This window comes from Amphiprion ocellaris, chromosome 2, assembly GCF_022539595.1.
Source record: "Amphiprion ocellaris isolate individual 3 ecotype Okinawa chromosome 2, ASM2253959v1, whole genome shotgun sequence".
NCBI classification, from domain to species: domain Eukaryota; kingdom Metazoa; phylum Chordata; class Actinopteri; family Pomacentridae; genus Amphiprion; species Amphiprion ocellaris.
In genome coordinates, this window is record NC_072767.1 from 3,833,286 (window position 1) to 3,860,028 (window position 26,743).

A 26,743-nucleotide genomic window follows, 5' to 3' on the forward strand; every position below is an offset into this window, starting at 1 on the left:
TGCCCGTCGCTGCTCCATTGATTCCACATACTTATCTCCTACAATGGCACATTAGACCATTAGTTCCCTAATAGCGGGTAAACATTCGAGACAATCTCAAGGCAAACAGAGAAACACAATCGATGCCTCTCAGTCTTCCAGAAATACAATCCTGCACCTGGACTCCCCCCTGAGTGGCCGAGCACCTGCACGAGAAAGCAACAGAGAGACAGTGTCCCTTTAAGGGATAACTCAGCGAGGAAGAAGAAGAAAAACTGCAAAGAAGGAAGGAGAGGAGGTGTGTACGTGTACATGTCAAACTGATAGACACTTGGGAGGCAGGCAGGGAAAGAAAGAGGGGAGAGGAAGATAAGGAGAGAGATAAAGACGGAGAGACACAACATTGCATTAGGCACTAAGAGCCACTGCTTGCTGGCTAAAGGCTAATGCAATTGCCACACAATAAGAGCGTCTCAGTGGAGGCAGTAAAAAAAAAGAAAAAACTGGAGAGGGGAATGTAAGAGGAGAGTCAAGGAGGGAGGGAGGGAGGGAGGTGAACTGGCAGCTCTGCCTCCAGACTCTCATATGGATCTCCTGGGACAATGGTTGAAAGTCTCTCTCTGTCTCTACTGTAACTCCTGGCTGAGTGGCTCGGAGCTCCGCCGGGTCTCCAGAGTGATTTATCAGGTTTGCATGGAGGAGGAGAGTCGGAGAGGGAGAGGACGGGGGGAGACAACTCCGGTAGCAGGCAGGCAGCAGTTACCAGCCGGCTGGGTGTGTTAACTCCACATCTGACCTCTATGGGAGCAGAGCAGCTTCCTCTCCTCCTGCTGGGAACCAGGAGGACACATCTGCTCCTTCAACCCCGCTCCGGCTGCTTCTCGCTGGGGTTGCCGGGCTCCAGGAACCACAGCAGGAGAACTGAGGATCGCACTGCTTCTTGGACTGGAAATGTCAGTTAGTGAGCCAGTAAACCGGCCGGGTGGTGGGCTTCCTTCCCAAAGAGCTCCACTTGGTGCCTATCCTCATCTGAACTCTGTGGTGGATCTGTGGGCACGGTGAGTTCCAAAACGCCACTTCTTTTCTCCCATTTCTTCCACATGTTTTTATCAGTTTTGCTCTGCTGTTGCTTCATTCTTTCTCAGAACAGATTTGATCAAAGCGTGACGTTCTGCCGTTCATACGGTTGTCACAGTGCGGCTTTGATCCGACAGACGGTGCATCTGTTCGGACGGTAAACGAGTAGTCAGTTTTCAGCCTCACACAGGCGCTTTAATCATGTTTCACTCCAAGAGCGTCGAATGAGAAATAAAATCTTTATTCACTCCAGGCTGCTTTAAAGTCTTGACACGGTGGATTTTTGTTATTCCAAATCAATAAAAACCTTATAAAAGTTGAATAAACCTGCATTTGACTGTGATCGCTGTGAACAGAAGAGGCAGATCTTTCACACACACTCGCATGACTTCTGGCAGCACTTTTTCCTCAGCAGCCTCATGACTGCTGTAGGGGGTTTCAGCTCAACGCCATAATCTCGCCACTATTTAGAGAAGGAGTTTGATTTGATAAAGTAACCCTAAAGTCAAGTGCACAGAACATTTTTGGACAAATAGTTGAAATATTTGAGCCCGTTCCAAGGCTTTATCGGGGTCTGCTAAATCACTGAGCTGTTCCCATGTGCGAGAGACATGAAGGGCAAAGCAAAAGTGTGCAGAGAAGTTCAATAATTGTGGATGTGCTGTGTTTACGTCAAAAGCTGCAGCATAAATAACGAAAACAGGAGTTATAATCCCCCCTAAGGCAACACAAAACTAAATCAATGTGCAACACTGCATCTGTGTGAGTCATGAAACTCTTTTAAGTACATATATATCCATAAGCATCCAATTAAGGCAACAAAATGCCACCTGTCCTGCAAGAAATGGCAAAAAAATAAAGAGTAAGTCAATATCTGATGAACAGATTTAAGCTTCTAGTCATATAACCATCTATTTCTATGTTTTTCCTCAAGAGTCAGTCAAATAAATGTTGGACTTTATAATTACAACCTGAAATTTAAGAAGCTAATTTATGTTCAGCCACAACATCTTAATAACCAGATGAGATATTGGCAGAGTTTTCCTCCAAAGGTCACACATCTCCTGACTTTAAATCAAAACTCTTCCTCTGTGAAGTCCAAACAGTTCGTACTCTCCAGTATCAGCGGCAGATGCTGACATGGGCGTTGTCTCCAGAACAATGAACACATGTTTGTTATTTGGGTTTGGCTGCTAATTTTGTTGTCATCGATATGTGAGTGGGAGCACATGTGTCTGTGTTGCTGCACTCAGGAAAATATAGGTGCTAACTGGAACCAAAAAAGGGTTCTTCAAGGCGATTAGTTCCTCAAAGAACCCTACAAAGCAATGAACCGTTTCTGCAAACAGTTCTTTTGAAGAACCCATAGAGGCTCCATATATGGTGCACCAGATGGCTTTAGTAAAAATAGGTTCTTAAAGGAACCAATTTCAAGACAGTTCTTTGTGGACCCACCGAGTTTAGTAAAGAACCTCACTCTGAGCACAAGAAATTCTTTATAACAAGAAAGTTTCCCAAAGAACAATCAAAAAATGTCTCCTTTGGGAACCATAAAAGGTGTTTCTGAAGAACTGTATTGAAAGTAGGTTCTTTAAGGAACCATTTTCATCATAGTTGTTCTATTTTAATAAGAAGAATTGATAGTCATGTAAGAATTTGCAGCCTTTCTGGGTTCCTTCCATTAGAACAAATTTAATAACATGGTTCTTCTATGTCATTGCTGCATAGAAGTCCACAATAAAACCTTTCAAGCGAAAGGTTCTTCAAAGACAGAAAGTTTCCCATAAAATCATCAAAGAGGGTTCCTTTAGGCACCATATAAAGGTTGTTTCAAAGAACTTTAGTAAAAATAGGTTCTTTAAGGAACCACTTTCATGATAGTTTCTCTGTTTTAATAATAGGTCTTGTAGCTCAAATCTAATAATTTGCAGCATTTCTGATTCCTTCCAGAAAACACATTTAATAATATGGTTCTTCTATGACATTCCTGCACAGAACCATTTATTTGTTCCACCATAAAAGCTTTAAAGCAAGAGGGTCTTCAAAGAAAGAAAATAGTTCCTTTAGGCACCATAAATGGCATTTCAAGGAACTTTAGCGAAAGTAGGTTCTTTCAGTAACCATTTTTAACATGGTTCTCGTTAAAGTCGATGTAAGAATTTGCAGCATTTTTGGGTTTAGTATTTTCTTAGAAAACTTTTTAGTATTTTGATTCTTCCACAACATTGATGCAATGAATCATTTTTTGTTTCACAATAAGATCTTTTAGGCAACAGGTTCTTCAAATAAAGACAATTTCCAAAAGAACCCTTAAAAATGGCTTCTTTAGGCACCATAAATGGTGTTTCAAAGAGGTTTAGCAAAACAAAAAAAGGTTCTTTAAGGAACCATTTTTGAGATAGCTCTTCTATTTCAATAATACTAATCAATAATAGTTGAAGTCAAATCTAATGCAGGATGTCTGGGTTCTTCCATCACAACACATTTAATAATATGGTTCTCCTATGGCATTGCTGCACAGAACCATTATTTCTTTCACAATAAAACTTTTTAGGCAAAAGATTCACCAAAGAAAGAAAATTTCCCAAGGAACCATAAAAAATTCCTTTAGGCACTATTAAGAGCAAGGGTTAGCAAAACTACGTTCTTTAAGGAACCATTTTAATGGTTCTTTGAGCATAAGTGGGTCTTCAAAGAAAGAAAGTTTCCCAAAGAACCATCAAAAATGGGTCCTTCAGGCACCATAAATAGTGCTTCAAAGAGGTTTAGCAAAAATAGGTTCTTGAAGGAATCATTTTTGAGATAGAAGAACCATTTTTAGTTCTGCAAAGAACCCTGTAAACAATGCACCATTTCTGCAAACAGTTCTTTGAAGAACAGCCAGAGATGCCTATAGAGGCTCCATTTATGATGCACCAGACAACTTTAGCAAAAATAGGTTCTTTATGGAACCAATTTCACAATCGTTCATTGTGATCCTGCCTAGTTTAGTAAAGAACCTCATTATAGGAATTGATAATTTGAGTAAGTTAAATCTAAGAATTTGCAGCATTTCTGGGTTCCTTTCATTAGAACACAGTTAATATTTTGGGTTCTGGACTGTTGGTCAGAAAGAACAACATGTTCCAAGATTCCAGATTGGGATTTATGAAACTGTGACAGACATTTCTTATTGTTTTCTGATGTTTAATGGATCATTAAAACTGAAAATAATCATTAGTTGCAGCTCCAACTTCATGTCTTCACCTGCTGCCAAACCAAATAACTCCAATAAGCACGAAGAACCTTTAACCCTCCTGTTGTTCTCATTTACGAGCACCAAAAAATATTGTTTCCTTGTCTGAAAAAAATCCAAAAAAAATTGACTAAAAAGAATCCCCACATTTCTGGAAATTTGCAAAACTTTCAGGAAGAAAATTCCAATAATTCCTTAAAAGTTTCCCTTAAAAGTTTGATTTAAAAAAAAAATCCCTGAATTTGGCAAGAAAATTCTTGTAAATATTTTCAAAAAATGAGTAAAAATCTTCCAAAAAAATCCTAAAAATATATAAAGCGATTCCATATATATCAGTAAAACTTCTAATATTTTCTTTAAGAACATTCATATAAAAATCAACCAAAATCCAGCAAAATTTGCTGGATTTTGGTTAAATTTTATGTGGATGTTCTTCAGAAACATTTTTAACATTTCTTTTTTTCCACCAAAAAATTTTCGAAAATGTGGACATCAGAAGTTTCGCTGTGAAAATATATATTTTTTCCACATTTTCAAACTTTACACCGGATCAATTTTGACCCGCAGGATGACACAAGGGTTAAAGAACCACATAAAATAAAGAGTTTCTTCAGCTGCTGATGGTGTTTTGAAGAACCAGGGCGCCTCCTGAAGAACCACTTAACATCCATTATTTTCCTCAGAGTGTGTAGTGTGTGTTTCCCCGGTGTGAGTCCACAGTAGTTTGTTGTGTGTCCTGCGTCGCCGCCACATGGCCTCTTCTTTCTTGGTTTTCCTGCACTTTGTGTGTTCGCCGGTTGCCCTCAGATCAACTGCAGACCGTTCAAGTGCATGGACAGCACGGTTTCCCTCGGCTCTCTCGGCCTCGACCACAGAGAATTTCAGTCCGAGACGAGGCAATTACAGACACACATCCAAAGCCATCGTAGCCGGGAACCAAATGAAGGGGCCTTTGATAGGCCCCAACTGATGCATATTTACTTTTTACGACCAACCAAGTAGTAAACAGCTTGCCTTGTTGGCGCTGAAGCGAGACTTTAAATACAGGCCTGTTTACAAAAACACACACATAAACACACACAGCCATGCGTGGAGGCGAACGCACAAACAGACGAGGACTTCTCAAGGAATCGGGTCGTCCGCTGCCAGATCAGAAAACATCCACGACACTTCCAGCTCATCCCGTCTGCCAGCTGATTTCATAATCAGGTTTGTTGTGCTTTGCCCGGCTTTTTTATTTTCTTTTCGGAGGTGCAGCAGCAGCAGCAGTAGCCTCCAATTGAAGCCATGTGTGGTGGAAAAACAGGCCCGGGTTTATGGAGAGTTTGCATGCTTGGAGTGGGAGGGAGCCTGTCGGTTACAGAGGTCACAATCCGAACACGCCAACTCCTCTTGGCCTTTTCCACGCCATGCTGACGGACGCATCTCAACAATCAGTCAGGAATCTCCTCCTTTAGCTGGAAAGGTGCCGCAGTTTATTCATTTAACCCTCCTGTTGTCCTCATTTACATGCACCAAAAAATATTCTTTCCTTGTCTGAAAAAAAACTAAAATTCTGCAAAAAATTCCCCACATTTCTGAAAATTTGCAAAACTTTGAGGAAGAAAATTCCAATAATTCCTTAAAAGTTTCCTTTAAAAGTTTTATTTTGAAAAACAGGACATTTAATTATTTAGCATTATGGAGCAAAAATGTTAGTTTTTGCACCAAAAACAGCAACACCCTGAGTGCACCATTATTCCAGTAGTCCAGGTTTATTTTTTTGTGAATGTTCTTAAGAAGCATTTTTAACATTTGTTTTTTTTTTCCACCAAAAAATGTTCAAAGATTTCCCAAAAATGTTGAAAATGTGGACATCAGAAGTTTCACTGTGAAAATATTTTTTTTTCTCCACATTTTCAAACTTGAAAACGGGTCAATTTGACCCGCAGGACGACACGAGGGCTAAAACTCAAACATGGAGAGGACCCGGCTTTCCTCTAGGTGGTGTCTGAAAGCGTCAGAAATCTGCTCAGGGTGCACCGCTAATCAGGAAAGCGGTGAGATTAGCTGAGTGCGGTCGCTTGGAATGATCTGGGCTGATTTAAAGTTGATGCATTGGAACATCCTTGGATGAACCCGGCAGTCACACATGTTGTTCTGTCTGTTCAGAATTTCAGTCGTGTACGTCATGGAAATCGTAAAACTTCAATAAAAAGCAACTGGACTAATCATTTAGGCTCCTAAACGTCTTCAACAACCTGGAAAGTGAAGTCCAGTTGCTTTTTACTGATGTTCCAAGAACTAAAATGCTGTTATGTTGTGCAAAGACTCCATTTTTCTACCTCAGTGTAAAAAACTGTAAAAAACTGTAATATTCCAGCAGCTTGGGTGCCAAAAACTACAGTAAAATAATGCAAAACACCAATCTCATGAAAACAACAGAAATTTTCTATAATTAAAATATAATTTTTAGCCTTCATTTTACATAATGTGTATTTTTTGACTTTTTAATGTTTAATGAAGGCTATTTCCATGTGCAAAAACCATAAAATTACCGACATATAATTGTAACTATAAAAAAATCTTGTATATTTTACTGATTTTTAGTTGTGAGAAGTATATTCACCTTTAAAAAAAATATCAGTTTACCTTTGAAAAAATGTAAAATATTGCTGAATAATATTGTAAGGCAAAAAATACTGCAAATAAATGACACTATCCATTAGTTTTTAACATAAAATTATTTTTTTAAATAGCATATTGTATATTTGACAGATCTTTAATGTAAAAAAAAACTAAAAGAAATAAAATGAATGAAACCACAGTTAATACATATTTATGATTATAATAAGAATAATAGCAGCTTTTTATTTTAATTTTTTATCAAAAGTAATATGACTTTTTACATGTAACTTTACATACAAATCTTGTGTATTTGATAAATCTTTAATGTTAAAAGACTTTTAATTAGAAAAATAAACAGTTAATTTTAGATTATTTCAGTTATGAGTTTTTTCATGTAATTTTATATCAAATCTTGTATATTTGACAGCTCTTCAATGTTAAAGTACTTACAAAATTAATTAATTTACCTTTGAGAAGATGTAAAACCAGTTATTAAACTTTTCTGATTATAAGAATGATAAAGTCTTATTTTTAGACCACATAAAGTATGAATTTTTATATGTAATTTTACATGAAAACTTTTTATATTTCTTAGACCTTTAACATTAAAAAGTATTCCATATATAAAATGTGATAAAATGAATAAATTTACCTTTGAAACAAACAGTTTGCAATTATAAGAACCATATTAACCTGTTAATTTGAGATCATATTATAACTTTACCTAAGAATCTTGCATATTTGACAGATTTTTAATGTTAAAAAACTTTGTACACCTAGAAAATTAATGAAGTTACCTTTAAAAATATGTAAAACCACAGTTATTCAAAATTTTGGGTTGTGATTACAATAATAAAGGGATAATTTTAGTTTTTTCATGTAATTTCATGTCAAAATCTTGTATATCTAGCAGATCTTAATGTTAACAACTCTGTCTACCTACAAAATTAATAAATTTAATTGTAAAACAAGTTTTGAGATGTAAGTTTACATGAAAGCTTTTTGTATTTCTTTGATCTTTAATATTAAAAAGCATTTCCATATATAAAATGCTATAAAATTAATACATTTACCTTTAAAATAAAGTGAAAGCATGGCTACTAAACATTTCCAAGTACCATATTCACCTGTTAATTTGACATCATATTAAGCATATCACTTTTTACATGTAGCTTTAGTTAAATAAGCTTGTACATTTAACAGATTTTTAATGTTCAAAAAAATGTTGTCCACCTATAAAATCAATTAAGTTAATTTAAAAATGTATTTTGGGTTGTAATTACAATAATGAACACATAATTTTAGATCACATGAAGAATAAAATCAGTTTTTCTATGTAATTTTATGTGAAAATCTTGTACATCTGACAGATTTTTAATGTTAACAACTGTGTCTAGCTATAAAATGAATAAATGTACCTGTTATTAAACATTTCTGATTATATTTAAATTAATAAACAGCTAATTTGACATCATATTAAGCAAAATAACACTTTTTACATGTAACTTTACATACAAATCTTGTTCATTTGGCAAATCTTTAACGTTAAAAGACTTTGTCCACCTATAAAATTAATAAATTTACCCTTAAGAAAATGTAAAAGCACGATTATTTGAAATTTTGGGTTGCAATTACTTTAAAAAAAACAGATAATTTTAGATCATATGAAGAATAAAATCAGTTATTCCATGTAATTTTATGTGTTATTTTGTGTTATAATGTGTGTATCTGGCAGATGTTTAATGTTAACAACTGTGTCTAGCTATAAAATTAGCAAATTTACCTGTTATTAAATATTTATAATTATATTTAGATTAAAAAACACTTAATTTTAGATCATATGAAGCATAAAATCACTTTTTACATGTAACTTTACTTAAGAATCTTGCATATTTGATAGATTTTTAATGCTAAATAACTTTGTCCACCTATAAAATGAATGAAGTTACCTTTAAAAAAAATATGTAAAACTACAGTTATTTGAAATTTTGAGCTGTAATTACAATAACAGTTAATTTTAGTACATATGAAGCATAAAATCATTTTTCACATGTAACTTTACATACAAATCTTGTATATTTGACGCTTTAATGTTAACAACTCTGTCTACCTGTAAAATTAATACATTTACCTGTTATTAAACATTTATGATTATATTTAGATTAATAAAAAGTAAATTTTAGGTCATGTCAAGTATAATATGAGTTTTTACGTGTAACTTTACATTACATCATATATTTCTTAGATCTAATTTTTTCTGTTGTTTTACATTAACCCTCCTGTTGTCCTCATTTACAGGCATCAAAAAATATTGTTTCCTTGTCTGAAAAAATTCCAAAAATTCAGCAAAAAAAAATTCCACACATTTCTGAAAATTTGCAAAACCTTCAGGAAGAAAATTCCAATAATTCCTTAAAAGTTTCCCTTAAAAGTTTTATTTTTAAAAAATCCCCCAAATTTGGCAAGAAAATACTAAAAATCTAAAAATATCTAAAATGATTACATATATATCAGTCAAACTTGTAATATTTTCTTGAAGAACATTCACATTTTTGTGAATGTTCTTAAACATTTTTTTAAACGTTTCTGTTTTTCCACCAAAAAAGTTCAAAAATTTCCCAAAAATGTTGATAATGTGGAAATCAGAAGTTTCAATGTGAATTTTTTTTTTTCCACATTTTCAAACTTTAAAACGGGTCAGTTTTGACCTGCAGGACGCCATAAGGGTTAAATGTGCAAATTCACTGCATTTTTTGTAATTTTGTTGATATTTTCATGTGTTTTGAAAACGTAGAAAACCTGTAAGAAACAAAAGAAAACCTGCAAATTTACAGATTTATTTTTACAGATTTATTTTTTCCACTTTACTTCCTGTTTGTTTCTCAGCTCTGCTCGGCTTTTCTTCCCCTCCTGCTCTAAATGTTATCAACGCAGCGGCTGCTAATAGCTGGAATAGCTGCTATCAGATTCAGAGATAACCTCTGCCGGGCTTTAATGCAGCTCTGCCATTTCCCCTCATGTATTATAATCGATCATGTTCCTGTCAGAGCTCAGGGCCGGATCATTTTTTCATATTTTCTCCCTGGGAGAGGTGAGTCAGAGCCTCCTCCACGATAACACTCACATGATTTACTGTCTGATGCAAAACTCCCAAATCTGCTCTCATTCTGTTTCTTTTCTCAAAAAAAAGAGAAAAAGGGTTGCATATGATTGATTTTTCCTGAAATTACATCTGTACCAAATTGCATTAACGCTATGCAAAGTGGATTAGTGTTAATGGAACATGTGAAGGAGCTGCTGCCTTCATCGGTCACATGTGAGGCCGTTTTATCAGAGATCTGATGAGCTAAATAATGATGCCCAGACCAGCTCTGGTAATGACTTTTTAAATGCTCAGGGGGTCTTCAGTTACCCACAGAGCTGCGATTTTATCTGTCAACTGTGTCCTACATGGAAGGAAATACTGGCTGTAACGAGGGCATCTCCAGCGGTAGGAGAATCTGAGATAAATGTAAAAAATACTGGAATAATGGTGCACATTTTTTGCACAAATACACTTGCGGTGTTGCTGTTTTTGGTGTAAAAACTCTAACATTTTTGCTCCATAATGCTAAATAATTAAATGTCCTTTCTAGGAGCTGTTTTAGGGACTTAGCTGTTGTTTTTTGATCCAACGGATGCATAATCTGAGCCATTTCGGCATTTTCAACCTTCCTGTCGTCCTGCGGGTCAAATTAACCTGTTTCAAAGTTTGAAAATGTTTTTTTATATATATATATATATATATATATATATATATATATATATATATATATATATATATATATATATATATATATATATATATATATATTTCTGTCCACATTTTCAACATTTTTGGGAAATTTTCAAACATGTTTTGGTGGAAAAAAAGAAATGTTAAAAAAAATTGTTTCTTAAGAACATTCACAAAAAAATCAACCAAAATCCAGCGAATTTCGCTGGATTTTGGTTGATTTTTTTCTGAATGTTCTTCAAGAAAATATTCGAAGTTTTACTGATATATGTGTAATCATTTTAGATATGTTTAGGATTTTTTTTGGAAGATTTTTACTCATTTTTTGAAAACATTTACAAGAATTTTCTGGCCAAATTTGGAGTATTTTTTGAAAATAAAACTTTTTAGGAAAACTTTTAAGAAATTATTGGAATTTTTTTCCTGAAGGTTTTGCAAATTTTCAGAAATTTGGGGAATTTTTTTGCTGAATTTTTGTATTTTTTTCAGACAAGGAAACAATATTTTTTGATGCACATAAATGACGAGAACAGGAGGGTGAATCGACAGTTCCAGCCCTAAAAATAAAACTTCCACTGCATCTTTGTCCAGGTGAAACAGACCCAGACTATTACCTGGTTCAAAGTGGGTTAATCTGTTTATATTCTTATACACTGAGGTGTAATTTGGCCAATTTCATACAAAATGTTAGTAGGTTTTAGATTTTATTTTACTCTCTGATGACACAACTTCATCCACTCCAGTACATGTTTTAAATCCCTTAAATGTGAATGAATCAGACTTTAATAAATCATAAGTTAAATTAAATATTTTATTTTCAACTCTGTCATCAAGCTGCTTAGATTTTCTTTGACGCTATTCTGACATTTAGATCTCCAAAACTGTGCAGATTCTAACTAAATTAAAGCACGATTTGCCACGACAAACTCTAATTACTTCACACAATGCTTAATGTTTGCCTCAGTTTAATTACGGCGCTTTGATGTGGGTTTTCCACATCTAAAGGCTTCAGAAGAAAACCATCTGTCCTGTCACAAGACCAAACATTCTGCTAACAAAGTCCCAGATTTTTGAAAGTTAAACATTCTGTCTGTCTAGTTTCACAGGATTTTGACAGTTTTTTTTCACAACATAATTTGCAATGGAAACTCTGAACAATTCTGTGAAGACAAAAAGACATTTTGGGGTACAAAATCTGCATTATCTCACCAAACTGGGAATGGATTTACACTTCTTTGCCCTTATAGGTTTAAAATTCTGCAGAACAGACTATCGCACCATGTTACTTCTGACTTTGATGTGATATAATATTATTATTGCCCCCAAAAATGGTACCACTGATTGTGAAAAAGCCAAAAACACATCTTTATCTGTGTTTTATAGGCCCCTTGCCATTGGAAGTTGATCCCCTGTGTTCTAGTATGGTTAATTTTTTTAACCCTCCTATTGTCCTCATTTACAGGCACCAAAAAATATTGTTTCCTTGTCTGAAAAAAATACAAAAATTCAGAAAAAAAATTCTCCACGTTTCTGAAAATTTGGAAAGCCTTCAGGAAGAAAATTCCAATAATTTCTTAAAAGTTTCCTTTAAGGGTTTTATTTTTTTAAAAATTCCCCCAAATTTGGCAAGAAAATTCTTGTAAATATTTTCAAAAACTGAGTAAAAATCTTCCAAAAAAATCCTAAAAATATCTAAAGTGATTACATATAAATCAACCAAAATCCAGCGAAATTCGCTGGATTTTGGTAGATTTTTTTTGAGTGTTCTTAAAGAAACATTTTCTTTACCATTTCTTTTTTTCCACCAAAAAATATTCAAAGATTTCCCCAAAATGTTGAAAATCTGGACATAAAGATATATATTTTTTAACATTTTCAAACTTCAGTTTGACCCGCATGACAAGACGAGGGTTCAACTTACATTGGAAAGAAAGTCTGAAAATTTAAATACAGGCTTATTAGCGAACGATACGAAGTAGTATTTATAATTGGGGTGTAGTTTGGCTTTGGCAGGGTGTTAATCTGTCCTGCTACGCCAGTAAAATACTAAGAATAAACAAACCCCACAGCCTGTTTGAGGCATCAAGGTGGGAGCGTCTGGTGCAAATGATTGAACAAAAACATTTTAAATTGAAACTCCACCAGAGGAATATCAATCAGAGAGAACATCAGACACAGAGGAGATTGTTCGTGAGTCACAAAAACCGATGCCTCGATGGCTGTATGGCACAACACAACAGGAGAAGATCTGTTTAAGTAAACATGTATGCAGATGACAAATGTATTTATTTTATGAAGCCACATTTGAAAGCAGAGTGAAAAGTCTGTTGTTACTGGAAGGTTGGAGCTGAAATATCATGAAAAATCAACCACCTGACCCAATCAGATTTATTATCTGCGCTAACTTTAGTGTATTTAGTGAAGACATGGAAAATTTAACCTTCATATTATGAATATTTTCAGAGTTACAGGCCTTTGAAGGGCATGGGGGTGGGTTGAAATTCCACAGTTTTTAATTTATGTAATTGTTTTGCAACAGAAGGAATCGTGTCTATTAGATGATTCTGGTATCAAATCTAAGATAAGATAAGATAAGATAAACTTTATTGATCCCACTGTGGGGAAAGTTCACCGTTACAGCAGCTCCAAGGAGAAAAAATAGTATAAAGGCAGTACAGAATAAATAGAAACACACAGTGCAAAAACGCAGGGAACATTATATACACAGAAGATTTTTATTATTAAAAAGACTATTTACATGAGGTTGAAACAGTTATTGCACATAAGTGGTATGTATATGTGAGGGAGAAAGTGCAGCAGTAACAGAGGTAGACCAGTTATACAGCGGCATTGTAAAGTCAAATATAGTAAAATATAGGTAAAAATGATCCTTTCATTATCTATAACTTATTCTGACCAACCACCTGCCACACATGCTGACATGGGCCTTGAAAGTTTACTCAGAATGCACTTTTTAAAGTCTTCTCCAGCCACATATCATCATACTTCCACCTCCGTGCTTCACTGTCAGGACTATGCATTCACTGTGGTACTACTGGTCAAAAAGACATAAAACAACCACTAATAGACACAAAAAAACAAAAAGAAACACAAAACCAACCTTAAAGTTTACCCAGAATGCACTTTTTAAAGTTTTCTCTGGTGAATTATCAGAAAACAGAAACACATCCAGGGAACCAGTGATTGTTTCTATGACTCTATGTCATTAAACTGCTGCAGTTTTACTGTTTAAACTACGATACATCCCATAACATTGATGCTCAGAGTTGGTTGTAGACCAAAAACTAGATTTAATTTCTTTTTCTGTGTCTGGTTTTGTTGCTTTGTGCTCATTTTTGTCATTTTTGTCCCTCTTCTGTTGTTTTTTATGAGCTTTGTGTTGTTTTGTGTGTCTTTGTGTGTCTCATTGTGGTCATTTGTTTGTTGTTTTTGTCATTTTGTATCCGCTTTTTGTTGTTTCGCATCTCATTTTTCTTGTTTAGTGTGACTTTTTGATTGTTTTTGGGACAGTTTTGCCTTTTTCTGACAAGAAACTATCATCAGCCCCATAATATAGATGCTCAAAGTTGGTTATAGAAAAAAATTAACAAACAACAGATTTAGTGTTTAGACTGTGACACCTGAAGTGAATGTAAAATTGATTTGGTTGCAGTTTTTAACAGAAATTAAATTTTTAGCCCTGAAAATGTCACGTGTCTATGTGCTGTACTGATGAAGTTATGAGGCTCAGAAATGATGGAAAAAGTAGGGAGACTTAAGACCCACTTCTCTGTAATTTAAGGGCCTGTAACTAAAGAAATGTTCATAGTTTGACTGTAGAACTTTGCATGTTTCAGAAAATATACTAAAATTATTGTACGTGAAAAACCAGCTGATTCTGAGGAGGTCAGGTGAGAACTTTTTTCAGATTTGGATGATTTTATAACTTGCCGGTTCTATAAATTTACGTAATTGTTTCATTCAGACCCCTTAAATGCAGTAGATGCAGATTTTAAATGCAATTCACCCAACAAGTATTTCATCCAGACATACTGGTGCCAGCACTCTGTTATTGCACAAAAAAAATCTTCACATCTCAGAAAAATGTTTGCACTTTCTGACATCGTGACAGCTTCCCGTCCTTAAACCAAACCTCTGGATATCGCTGCTTCTCTCTCACACTCTCATTTACTTAACCCTCGTGTTGTCATGTGGGTCAAAATTGACCCGTTTTAAAGTTTGAAAATGTGGAAAAAATATATATTTTCACAGTGAAACTTCTGATGTCCACATTTTCAACATTTGTGGGAAATTTTTGAACATTTTTTGGTGGAAAAAAAAATTAAAAATGTTTCTTAAGAACATTCACAAAAAAAATCAACCAAAATCCAGCGAATTTCACTGGATTTTGGTTGATTTTTATGTGAATGTTCTTCAAGAAAATATTACAAGTTTTACTGATATATATGTAATCATTTTAGACATTTTTAGGATTTTTTTTTTGAAAGATTTTTACTCATTTTTTGAAAATATTTTCAAAAATTTTCTTGCCAAATTTGGGGGATTTTTTTTTTTTTTTTTTTTTAAATAAAACTTTTAAGGGACACTTTTAAGGAATAATCAGAATTTTCTTCCTGAAGGTTTTGCAAATTTCCAGAAATGTGGGGAAAAAAAATTTCTGAATTTTTGTATTTTTTTCAGACAAGGAAACAATATTTTTTGGTCCCCGTAAATGAGGACAACAGGAGGGTTAACTTCTCTCCTTCTCTTGTTTCTGCCCGTCGACACTTTGCCAGCGTTTTGTGAGAGAGCTGGGTGACAAATCGCAGCCGAGTGCGAGATGCTGGGTGACGTCAGCGCTGCACGGCCGGGTTCAGGTGTGAATCTTACACCTGTGGTCACCGACGCATAAATCACGGCATCTCCTGAGTAAACACCGAGCGCCGAGTCGCACAACGAGGCAGCAAATGGTGTCGTAGTCATGAAATGGAAAGCAGGGGATCAAAATCATCTTAGTCCAGGATTCACATTCAGCCCAATTTGATCCCAAGTGGGTGAAATCACAGCATAATAATCAATAAATAACCACAACTCCTAACCTTTCCTTTGTTTTAGTTTAAAAATGTTCACATTTAAGGAATTATCTTTTTACAAAACATCATGAACATCCTGAAATTTCTTAAGAAAAGTCTATTCAGTTTCATCAACATTCAGTCAACTCAGTCTATCATTTCCACATAACTTCCAGATCACAGTGTCGACAAAGGAACACATTTAGTCACAGCTATCTATATAATATTTTACTTTATGATCAAAATGACAAAAAAGACAAAAAACAAGGAAACAAGACAAAAAATTTACAAAAAGGCACAAAATGACAAAAACAGGAAACAAAATGGCAAAAAATTAGACAAACGACACAAGCGAGACAAAAAAAATTACACAAAACGCCAAAAAATGATGCTCAAAACAACAAATGAAGCAAAATACAGAATGACAAAAATAAGACAAAAATACTAGTGAAAACAGGAAACAAAACGACAACAAATTAGACAAACAACACGGAAAAAACAAAAAAGAAACAAAAAAGTTAGAGACAAAAAATGGACACAAACACGACAAAAAATTACATAAATGACACAAACAAGAAAAAATGACAACAAATGAGACAACACAAAACAAAACAAAAAAGAAAAAATTAGGCAAAAAGTTACAACGGGACAAAAAATGGACAAATGACAAAAACAAGACAAAAAATTACATAAATGACACGAACGAGACAAAAAATGACAAAAGCGAGGAACAAAACAACAAAAAAAATGAACTGAAGCGAGACAAAAAGAACACAAAATGGCAAAAATAATACACAAAATAACAAATAAAACGGAACACAAAATGACAAAAATAAGATAAAAAACCCGAGCGAGACAAAAAGGAAACACAAAATGACAAAAATGAGAAACAGAATGACAAAAACATAAGACAAACAACTAAAGTCACACAAAAAAAGACAAAAAGCAACAAAACGACAAAAAAAATTACAAAAATGAGACACAAAATGACAAAAACAAAAAACAAAATGACAAAAATTGAGACAAACAACATGAAAGTAAACAAAAAAAGACAAAAAAATAGACAAGAAGTTACAAAGGGGCAAAAAACACGAAAAAAAATTACACAAATGACACAAACGAGACAAAAAATGACAAAAGGGAGAAACAAAATGACAAAAAACAGACAAACACTAGTGAGACAAAAAACACTAAAGGATGCACAAAATAACAAATAAAACGAAACACAAAATGACAAAAATAAGACAAAAAACCCAAGCGAGACAAAAAACAACAAAAGCAAGACAAAATATTACAAAAACTAGACAGAAAATAACAAAAGAACAATGAACAATCTAATATTTTACTTTATGATCAAAACAACTTGTCATGGTCTAGAACAGGGGTGGGCAATTAATTTTCACACATGGCCACATGAGAAACTTTGATGGTTGTTAAGGTCCGGACCAGTACACTTAAAAGCTCTGCTCAATATATATCTCAATAAAAACAGTAAATGAAACAATACAATGATATAATGAAAATGTGGAACACAGAACAAAACTATTTAATGAAAGATTTTGTTTTTTCATTCAAACTATGACTGCTGCCTATTGAGTTGTAGATATTTACTGTCATAAAGACATACTTAAAATGTGAAACTGATTTTCCAAGTGCTTTAATTACTTTTCAGCAGTCACTGTTTTTACAAGCGAAGTAAGTAAGTCATCACTCAGAATTTATTCTACAACAATATGACCATCAGCTGGCAGAGATTTGAAACTTGCCTTATCATGTCAGTTTTTGTTCATCATGAACGCTATGAGGTGTTGTCAGTTTTTCTAAATCTACATTAAGATGACTGTGAAGCATAAAGAAAGACAACAGCTCCCCACTACACTTAGAGTAATGTTCAATATATCTCAATAAAAACAGTAAATTACACAACACAATGATGTACAATGCCCAACCCTTGAATCTCTGCTCTCAGATCCTAAACTCGTTTAAGCATCTTGTCCAGGCTGATCCATCTGACAGCTGTCTGGTAACCAAGGTGACCATGTTCACTATCATCTCCTCCAAAAAGACAACAAACTGTCTGTAATTCAATGCTCTTGCCCTGATGAAGTTAACTAGTTTAGCTACAACATCAGTCACGTGGTTGATTTTTAGCACTGACTTACACAGCACCTCCTGATGTATAATACAATGCAAAAATATCAGTTTCTGCTCTGGGTTTATTTCAGTCACTTTATCTTGCATCCGTTTCCCCTGACAAATTTGGACAGCCATCAGTTGTAACACCAACCAAATTCTCCCATTTTAGTCCCAGCTTGTTCATGCATGTATTTACCTCAGTGAACCGTCGTGGTTCCTTCATTGGCTGCACAGCTGCCAGCTCCTCCGTCATCTCAAAGGTTTTTTTGTTAGTCCACGTACAAAGATGAGTAACTGGGCTGTGTCACGGACATCACAGCTCTCGTCCAGAGCCAAGGATAAAACGTCAAAATCGTCCACTTTGTTGTGCAGCTGAAGCTCCAGATTCTCGGCGCTGCTCTCCGCCCGCCTCGTTACGGTTCGCCTCCAAAGGGTCACATTACCGAACGCTCCTTTCTTCTCCGGGCATATAAACGCTGCAGAGTCCACCAGACTTTCTTTTATAAACTCTCCATCAGAGAATGGCTTACTGTTTTTGGCGATTTTGTAGGATATTAGAAAACTCGTCTTGACTGCTGCATTCCTTGATGTGAGCTTTGGTAAAACAAAGTCATTGCTGCTTTAGCAGTTTAGCTAGCAAACCTTCAGATATCCTCCCCGCTCTGCATCAGTCAAATGTTTGTACTTCTCCGCATGTTTGGTCTCGTAATGTCGATTCAGATTATAATCCTTGAGCACCGCGGTCTGTTCTCCACAAACTAGACACACAGCTTTACCTCTGACTTCAGTGAAGCAATACTTGGAAGTCCATGCCTTGTTAAAAACTCTGCATTCGGAATCAATCTTTCTTTCTTTGCCGTTAGCTGACATCTTCCTGCTGAAGCTGACAAACAAACCAATCACCGCATAAACCTTATGCTAAGTACGGAAAGCACGCGCGAAAAAACGTTAACTTAGCAGACCTTTCAAAATAAAAGCAGTGCAGGCGTATTGCTTGCATGTATTGTGATGATATATATTTGCATTGACTTTTAATATTTTCCAATGACCTCATACGGGCCAGTCAGGGTCATCCGGCGGGCCGGATGTGGCCCGCAGGCCGTAGGATGCCCAGGTCTAGTCTAGAACTTATTTTAAATTTATAGTTTTACTAATTTACAATCTGCAGTTAATGTCTTCTCTGGAATTTTTACACTTTGAGGGCCGGATTGGACCCTCTGGGGGACCACTTTTGGCCCACAGGCCACATGTTGGACACCCCTGTTGTAAAGGGAAGCAGTAAAAGTGACATTAAAGAGTCAGAGATTTGTGTTTTTTTGTGTCTTTATGAATGCGACGGCTCATTGTTTAGCTTTGTAGCGGCTTGTTTTACCTTGAGTCTCTGTCAGCGTTTTGCCCAACCAGCAGTTCCTCCTTCCAGCTGAATGAGGTCAGTTTGTTCAGGCTGAGAGTGCAAACCTTGCGCTTTCTAAATGCGGTGGCGTGTTCGCACCTTCAGCCTCATGCACAATAATAAGTTCCATCAGGCCGTAAATTATGTGGCACAAACTGGAGACATTACATTAGGCTTCTGCAAACCACCATGAGAGTCGACTTCAGCTGCTTAGGAAACGTCCGAATGGTTCAGGACGGCAGATTGTTCCAGAACAGCAAAGAAAATCCTTTGGTTTTTCACCACAGTTTTGGATTTAACCCTCGTGTCGTCCTGCGGGTCAAAATTGACCAGTTTTAAAGTTTGAAAATGTGGGAAAAAAATATATTTTCACAGTGAAACTTCTGATGTCCACATTTTCAACATTTTTGGGAAATCTTTGAACATTTTTTTGGTGGAAAAAAAGAAATAATTAAAATGTTTCTTAAGAACATTCAGGAAAAAAGCAACATTTTTTTTACATTTCTTTTTTCCACCAAAAAATGTTCAAAAATTTCCCAAAAATGTTGAAAATGTGGACATCGTAAGTTTCACTGTGAAAATATTTTGTTTTCCACATTTTTAAACTTTAATACGGGTCGATTTTGACTCGCAGGACGACACAAGGGTGAAGGAATTATTGGAATTTTCTTCCTGAAGGTTTTGCAAATTTTCTGAAATTTAGAGAATTTTTTTGCTGAATTTTTGTATTTTTTCAGACAAGGAGACAATATTTTTTGGTGCCCGTAAATGAGGACAACAGGAGGGTTAAACAGTTCTACAAGTTAGAAGACGACAAACTAAATACTAAAATAATTGTAGATCTGTTCTTTTTGTGTCACATTTTTCTTGACAACTTATTTCAAGTAACTGTTCTGTTAGTTTATTAACTGAATAGTTCAGGACAGCAGACTGTTCCACAACAACAGCAAAAATCCTTTGGTTTTTCACCACAGTTTTGGATTTAATTGCTATTTTTGCCTTTTTACTTTCACCATCGCCGCCCTGTAATTCACCCCGAACGCCAAAGAAACACGCCACATCTTCACAGCATTCATTTAAAGCTGACAGTAGGTTTCACACCCAGCAAACAAACACTGACTCACAGGAGTGCTAGAGGGCATGACCACTCCCTTCATTCACTCACAGCTTTTTCCCCCTTTTTCTTTCGCACAACACGCCGCAACTCATGCATGCAAATGAACAGCAATCCCTCATTCCACTTTACTGTTCAGTGAAGCGCAACTTTGTGTTCCACATCTCACAACCCAGACAAACATATTTATTCATGATTCCTGGGGAAGGGTGGACTGTTAACGCTGCCTGACAGGACGGACGTACTCCTCCGTCTGCAAGGATTCTGCATGCCTTCGTTAGGTTGGACAACATGTACAGTGGCTCTGAAGACACGCAGTCCCCTTCATAGGAATATAACGCTATTGGATTCTGTGTTTCTATGTTAATCTCGCTTCTGTTCCACAGAATAGTCTGACTGCACCTCAGTACCGTTCTGCTGAAGGAGGGAAAACTCTGTGGTTTGTTTGAATTTCTTTTACCCTCCTGTTGTCCTCATTTACAGGCACCAAAAAATATTGTTTCCTTATCTGAAAAAAATACAAAAATTCAGCAAAAAAATCCCCCAAATTTCTGAAAATTTGCAAAACCTTCAGGAAGAAAATTACAATAATTCCTTCAAAGCTTTATTTTAAAAAAATACTCCAAATTTGGCAAGAAAATTCTTGTAAATATTTTCAAAACATGAGTAAAAATTTTCAAAAAAATCCTAAAAATATCTAAAGTGATTACATATATATCAGTAAAACTTCTAATATTTTCTTTAAGAACATTCACAAAAAATCAACCAAAATCCAGTGAATTTTGCTTGATTTTGGTTGATTTTTACGTGAATGTTCTTAAGAAACATTTTTAACATTTCTTTTTTTCCACCAAACTATGTTCAAAGATTTCCCCAAAATGTTGAAAATGTGGATATCAGAAGTTTCACTGTGAAAATATATTTTTTTCCACATTTTCAAACTTTAAAACGGGTCAGTTTGACCCGCAGGACAACATGAAGGTTAAACCAATCGCAGTAGTCTTGGGCGGAGCTAAGCAAAGGATGTGGCTTCAGTTTTCCTTTAAATTAGTGATGCCGGTGGAATTATTTCGATAGAACGTTTCCAAGCAGGCAAACGAACACTGTCATTAAACCAGATTAACGAGGACTGCGTCACTGCATGATCCAAACTATGTGCACAGACTGAAACTTCCAGTGTGGTAAGCTGTTTGTGGATGATGGAGTTGTTTCCCGTAGCAAAGTGGATCTGGAGGCAGGCTGGTACTCGCATCTTTCTACTGCTGAGTCAGACTTTGTCAATATAAAGTTGCGATATTTGTGGCAGGAGAAAACAAAGCGCTGATATGTTTTGCCTCTGGGCACAAATACAACTTAATCATGTGTAGGAAGCGGTTAAAGAAGCCGAAAACAATAAAGACGCTGTTAGCGGGGTTTAAAAGAAACACTGACTCATAGCTCTACAAGTCAACTCACATCCTCTTCTGCTCCTGTTATAAATATTCATCGCCCCCACTAGAGGGCGCTGTCATGTTTCGGAATGCTAATAATTCAAAATTTAACTCTAATGCTACATTGTGTTAGCTAATGGTGTTGAAAGGCTCATTGATAATTAGAAAACCCTTGTGCAGTTATGTTAGCACATGGATAAAAGTGGGAATTTTCATTGAAAACATGGAATTGCCTGAGGGACCCCAAACTTTTGAAGGGTGGTGTATATCCAACAAATAAGGCAGAAGATTAAAGACATGCATGTCAGAAAATGTATTGCAGATCAGCTGCAGTACCTGGTTGTGCCACCAGGTGGAATCTCTTACTGTTTGATACTATAGACCGATGCGTCAGGGCCACATTCAGCCCAATTTGATCTCCAGTGGGCCGGACCAGTTAAATCACAGCATATCAACCCATAAAACGCCAAATTTTTCCGTTGTTTTCATGCAAAAAAGTATGTTTTTCAAATGTTCACATTTAATAACAAAACATTATGAACAATTTGAAGTTTCTTCAAAAAAATAAATTCAATTTCAGCAATAATATGCCTCAGTTTATCGTTACATTACAGCTTACAGATCACAGAGTGTCTACAAAGACACAAAACATTTAGTCATGATCAAAACAACAACAGTTGGACAATAGACAAAAAACAACACAAAATATTACAAAAATGAGACACAAAATGACAACAACCAGAAGAAAATGACAAAAAATGAGACAAATGACACAAAACAAAATAGAAGAAAACAAAAAATTAGGCCAAAAAGTTACAAAGCGCCAAAAAAAAGGGCAAATGACAAAAACGAGACAAAAAATGACACAAATAACACAAGCGAGACAGAAAAACACATAACGATACACAAAACAACGAATAAAGCTAAACAAAATGTGAAGAAAAAGACGAAAAGGGAACAAAATGACAAAAAAGAAACAAAACGACAAAAACGCGAGACAAACAACAAAAATCAGACAAAAAAAGCAACAAAAATAAGACAAAGTGTTACAAAAATGAGACACGAAGCGACAAAAGAACAATGAGCAATATAACATTTTGCTTTATGATCAAAACAACTTGTATAGAAATTGTTTTAAATTTACAATCTGCTGTTGATGTCTTCTCTGTACATTTTACTCTTTACAAAACCGTTCCAGGGGCCGGATTGGACCCTCTGGAGGGCTGGTTTTGGCCCGCGGGCCGCATGTTTGACGCCCCTGCTACTCTGGGCAGATTATGTTGGCGAAGAGCATCGTGGGGTTTGGTTTATAAAGTGCCACCATGACAAAGACTTCTGTGATGCTTCAAGCTCACGAGTGCGAATGGAAAAGAAGCCCGTTTGGACCGCATGTGGTTTATTGCTTTCGATACATGACTGATAAGAGAAGTTAACGTGTCAGCATACAGAATCGTCGTGTTAGACGGCATTGCAGTGATAACATCCGAATTTCCGCTGCAGATTTGGGCTAATAAGCTGCATTTCAGTCACTGTTTCATCCTCCTTTCCGGCAGAAACAGAAAATATGTAAATGAGAGCAACTTTATTGGGAATTTAGCTTTATTAAAATGCTGTTTATGTGAGCACAGAGAGCAGGAGAGAAGCTTGCAGATGTAAACAGACTCCTTATGTTTTTTTTTTTACCTTGTTGTCACGCCTTCATGGTGTTTTTTTATGTTAGAAAACACATTGTGAGTGAAATGAGCTGTCAATGCCATGGCTAAGCCTTGAAACGTCAGTGTACCGATGACTGAGAGTGGTTTTACAGTGTTCGAGCAGATTTATAGGTGAGCCGGTGTGCTTGAGCTGCAGCAAGCGGTGGAAGAAGTGGCAGGGATTTCATAGATCTGTGAATTCTAGAAGAAGCAAGACATTTCATGCTGTGAAATAATCATTTTTATGGAAAAAAAACTTCTAAATATGTAATTTTGGTGCATTCCACTGAGTTTTTAGGGGTTTCTGAGCAGCCAAGGATGTCAACAAATGAGATAAAATGTGTTAATCTGTCAGCTTTCTGCTTTAGGTCCCCTCTGTTTCCTGACTTTAGGTTAAGCTAAGCTAACTCACTAGTGGCTTCAGTCTGAACTCTAACAGACACAGTAATGATATCAAACCTAAGATTTGAACCTCTGCCACAGACTGAACAAGTAAGGAATGACAGCTTTAATATGGAATTCCCAGAAACCCTGATCTGGATTTAGCATCTTATGACTGAGGAAACTCCAGGTGACTTTGGTGAGAGCAGACAAATTTCTGAAAAGTGATCAAGAAGAAGCTGTTGAGACTCGGCGCTGAACCTCGTCCTCCTCTTTGGCACTCAACAATCCTGTCATTATTCCCACTCCACCAGGGTGGGCACGGAATTTTCCCTGCTAAACGGCACAAACAACAACAACAAAAGATACTAACACTGCGTGACGTTGTAATCCTGCGAGAAGGAAGCCGTCAGAGGAGCTGCTGAACTCACCCAGCAACATGTCGGGAAACAGATCAAGCTGTTCCCTCTGACCTGAAATCCCCTCCGGTAATCGGAGACAAAGCAGAGCCGAGTCCGCAGATTGCTTATTATTTACTAAAAAGAACACAGAACCCCGTCTGGTTCCTGTTCTCCTCCCCTAACGTCTAACAGTTAGCGTGCCGAGCTTTTACACTGCAAAAACTGTAAATCCTACCAAGTGTATTTGTCTTATTTTTAGTCAAAACGTCTCATCCCACTTGATTTAAGATAAATTCACATAACAAGTGACATTTCAGCAGATGGAGGGACTTGTTTTAAGACAATGCATCTTAAATATCTTGTTAAGTCAAACAATCTTGAAATTATCTTGTTTTGAGTTGAATTTTACAATAAAATTCAAAATAAGTTTAACCCTCGTGTCGTCCTGCAGGTGAAAATTGACCCGTATTAGTTTGAAAATGTGGAAAAAAAAATATTTTCACAGTGAAATTTCTGATGTCCACATTTTCAACATTTTTGGGAAATCTTTCAAAATTTTTTGGTGGAAAAAAAGAAATGTTAAAAATGTTTCTTTAAAAACATTCACATAAAAATCAACCAAAATCCAGCGAATTTTGCTGGATTTTGGTTGATTTTCATGTGAATGTTTTTAAAGAAAATATTAGAAGTTTTACTGATTTATATCTGTAATCACTTTAGATATTTTTAGGATTATTTTTTTGAAAGATTTTTACTCAATTTTTGAAAATATTTTCAAAAATTTTCTTGCCAAATTTGGGGGATTTTTTCAAAATAAAACTTTTAAGGGAAACTTCTAAGGAATTATTAGAATTTTCTTCCTGAAGGTTTTGCAAATTTTCAGAAATGTGATGAATTTTTTTGCCGATTTTTGGGATTTTTTTCAGACAAGGGAACAATATTTTTTGGTGCCCGTAAATCAAGACAGCAGGAGGGTTAATACATCTCAAATTAGGAGGTTACATGAAAGCAAAAATCTATTTTTGAGAGTCTACAGTTGAGTGTTTTTGAGTTTTTTAGCATGTCTGGCTTATTTTAAGACACTTAAGCTTGACAATCCTGGTAAAATAGAGCTTAAAATAAGTTATTCCAGCTAATTTTAAGATCTCAATATTCTAAATATCATATCTTATTTCAAGAAATCTTACCAAGCAATTTTTCACTTGTTCTATTGGCAGATTTTTTTAAACTTATTTCAAGGTTAAAGTTTTTTGAAATAAGTTTTTTTTTCTTGTTTTGAGAGGAGCATTTTTTCCAGTGTGCCATTTCAAACAAGTCGTGGGTTTTGTTTTTTCAGTTTTGCCCTCTGAGCTGCTTTAAACAAACCGAGCAGGTAGCTGGCGCTGCATGTTCCTCCACATCTGCTGCTTCCTGCTGATCTGTGCAGTCTGCAGAGTCATTCCTCACCTTCCCTCAATGCAGTTTCTTTCTCCAACAGGGATATCATCTTTCTTTCTTTCTTTCTATCCATGGTTCCAGAAATAGTTTGAAGTGCATCTTAACTCCACTAACCCTCTCATCAGATCAGTCCTAATGTGAAGGTTTCAGTTTCTCATAGAAGTGTGTTTTTCCTTTTTTTTTTCCTCCTTTCAGACACTCCACAGCTGCCCTGGACGAAGCCGTGTGCAGCCCAGGAGGACGGAGCCGTACGGAGGCCTCTCTGCCCCGGCTGTGGTGGGGAGGGTTCCTGGCACCGTGATTTGATGCACAAAGAGAAACAAAAATCACATTGCCAGGGATTTCCACTCCTTCACAGCTCAGCAGGTGACTCACGGTGCCTTTTAGTTGATTCCTGACGCCGTAGAAGTGACGTCGGAGAGCTCAGATGCTCAACTTGTGGATTCTCACATGCAAGACTGTGGGAAAAAAGCGAATAAGGGTCTGTCCAGAATTTGAGGACATTTGGGCTTCAAAATTGTTGAAATATTTACCTTTTACAATCTCTTTACCAGTTTTCTGCTCCATATTCTTCAGTAATAGGGACTGATTGGCCCAGCTTCCACATCGATGGAAGCATTTTTATTCCATGCTTTCTGTGTTGTTTGCTAACCCTACTCTACATGACAAAAACAAGACACAAAACAGCAAAAACAAGACACAAAACAGCAAAAACAAGACAGAAAATGACAAAACGACAGAAAATGATTAAAAAAACAAGACAAAATGACAAAAACAAGACACAAAGCAACAAATTGAGACACAAAACGAAAAAAACAAGAATGAAAATGACAAAAACAAGACAAAAACAACAAAAACAAAACAAAATGACAAAAACAAGACAGAAAACAACAAAAATGAGACATGAAACAAGAAAAACAAGACCGAAAACGACAAAAACAAGACACAATATGACAAAAACAAGACACAAAATGACAAAAACAAGACAGAAAACAACAAAAACAAGACAAAA

At 35.7% G+C, this 26,743-nt stretch overlaps 1 long non-coding RNA gene across 1 annotated transcript; it reads left to right on the plus strand.

The window, feature by feature from the left end:
* On the plus strand, positions 1 to 26,743 carry LOC129350752 (uncharacterized). Its single transcript, XR_008604255.1, has 2 exons — positions 1 to 1,037; positions 25,927 to 26,743. It is a non-coding gene; the product is annotated as an uncharacterized LOC129350752 (long non-coding RNA).